General features: G+C 36.7%; 1 long non-coding RNA gene across 1 annotated transcript; it reads right to left on the bottom strand.

The window, feature by feature from the left end:
* Positions 1 to 289: 289 nt before the first annotated feature.
* On the bottom strand, positions 290 to 1,347 carry LOC147662000 (uncharacterized). Its single transcript, XR_015306000.1, has 4 exons — positions 1,222 to 1,347; positions 1,030 to 1,136; positions 839 to 940; positions 290 to 736 (listed from the first exon to the last, which is right to left on the bottom strand). It is a non-coding gene; the product is annotated as an uncharacterized LOC147662000 (long non-coding RNA).
* Positions 1,348 to 1,962: the final 615 nt, after the last annotated feature.

The following is a 1,962-nucleotide window of genomic DNA, read 5'->3' as shown; positions in this document are numbered from 1 at the left end:
TGCATTTGCACCAGTCCTCCTCATTACTCTCTGTTGAGTTCCGGCCGAGCAGCTTGTTATGTTTGGCATTTCAAAGCCCAGTTTATTTATTTCAATTTGTAGAGCGCATTATCACCCTGGGGTCTCTAAGCGCTTGTACAAGAGAAAAAAAATTACCTAATTCCCTCCCTCGTTAGACAAGCTTCTTAAGGCTTTTGCGGGGGCTATGTAATTTCCCTTCTTGATTCTCAAAAAAAGAGAGATTCCCAGGGACCAGAAAGGACTGGGTTAACAATTTGTATTCAAAGAAAAGATTCCTTTCTGTGTGTTTACTTCAAAGGGTGACCATGAGGCCTATCCATGTCTATTAGCTATTTTATTCATTTGCAATTGACAAAGACAAGAAGTCAAGATTTAAGCTCCACACTAGGATGTTTGTACTTTTTACTCAAAATTTATTTTCATAAAAGCTCATATTTAGGAATTTATTTTTAAATACACATTACAATTCTTACACTGTGGTGCTCTGGTACAAATATATATCTACTGGCTAACAATTCCGTATTACGGTTTCTATCACAGAGTCGCCACTTTATCATATGCATTCAATATTAAAATACACCAATGTAATGAATCAATAAAAAAACATTTTATACATTACAACAATCCAAAAGTCGACGCGTTTCGGTGCGTTTATTGTACTTGATGCACCTTCATCAGGACAAGAATAGATTAAAAGCAGGTATACTTCTTCTTTCTGAAAAAGTAGATAGAATGCATATAGTTAGTGCTAAATTCCTATTTTGAGTATATCCTAGTCGTGGGCATTTACTTCAAGATTGTTTTGCTCTATTCTTACTTTTAATTAGAAGAAAAGACGTCCTTCTAGTAATTTCTATGGACGTTTTGGTCTTAGTTGGTCTGATGGCACGTTCTTTATCAATTCGCGGCCGTCAGAGACCTGGAATCATAATTACATTTGGGTTCCAATCGCCATTTTATATACTTTAAAAGGCTAAACGTGATCACAATATACTTGACTGCACTTACTTATGTCAAGTGTTGATGGCACATTCTCAATGGTGCACTATTAATGATGTCATCTCCCAGTGGCGTTGTTAAATATGCGCTCCAGATAGTAATCTCGTGACAGTGACCTTGAAAATGGAGCAATAGGCTATAATTAAAGAGATATACTATATTTGTTAGATATTATTCTCCAAAGGCCCTGTTCATACATACCGAGCATGTAAGGTATGTCGGATTTAACCGCTTTTTCTCATTTCTTGGGTAATCCTGACATCTATTTTAAAATGTTGTCGCTAGTCTCGTTAGCCTGGGACCATCCGCGCTCTTCTCTTTACTTTCAGAGCTGTTTATAAGGTATAAAAAGGACATCAGAGGTTGTTCTTACAAAGATCTTTCTATGGTACATTCTGTCACTTTTAGAGTTTAAAAAGGACATAGATTTTTGTGGTAAACGGTTTACTTTAAAACCAAGTGGGGTTATATTTATCGTTTTACATTTGATAAACACAGAAAATGACCGTTTTTCCTTAAAGTCACCATATTATGACTCTAGGTTTCCTCTTAGTCTATTTGGCATATTAAAAAATCACCCTGGTTCTGCTTCGTTTAGTAAACAGAATTCACACACTCTCACTCGTGTTTTTTTTAAAGTCTAATACGGAGACATAGACTATTCTGGCAAGAGGTTTACTTTAAAGCCATATGAAGACATGTTTTGCCATTTTCTATGTGGTGAAACACAAAAGGTTGACCGCTTTTAACCACAATACACCATATTCTCACTCGAGATTTCTTTTCTACCTATTTAGGGTATTTAAATCTCCCTAATTCTACTTTTTAATAAAACGGAATTTTAGCGCTCTCACCCGTGGTTCTCTGGCGATTCCTCCGTGTGGCTGGCTGCGGCTGCACTGGAACTGACAACCACACGAGTGCCGCTGGGTACTATTTATA

This window comes from Lissotriton vulgaris, unplaced genomic scaffold (genome assembly GCF_964263255.1).
Source record: "Lissotriton vulgaris unplaced genomic scaffold, aLisVul1.2 SCAFFOLD_5765, whole genome shotgun sequence".
Lineage (NCBI taxonomy): Eukaryota > Metazoa > Chordata > Amphibia > Caudata > Salamandridae > Lissotriton > Lissotriton vulgaris.
This window is presented reverse-complemented; position numbering and strand designations above follow the sequence as displayed.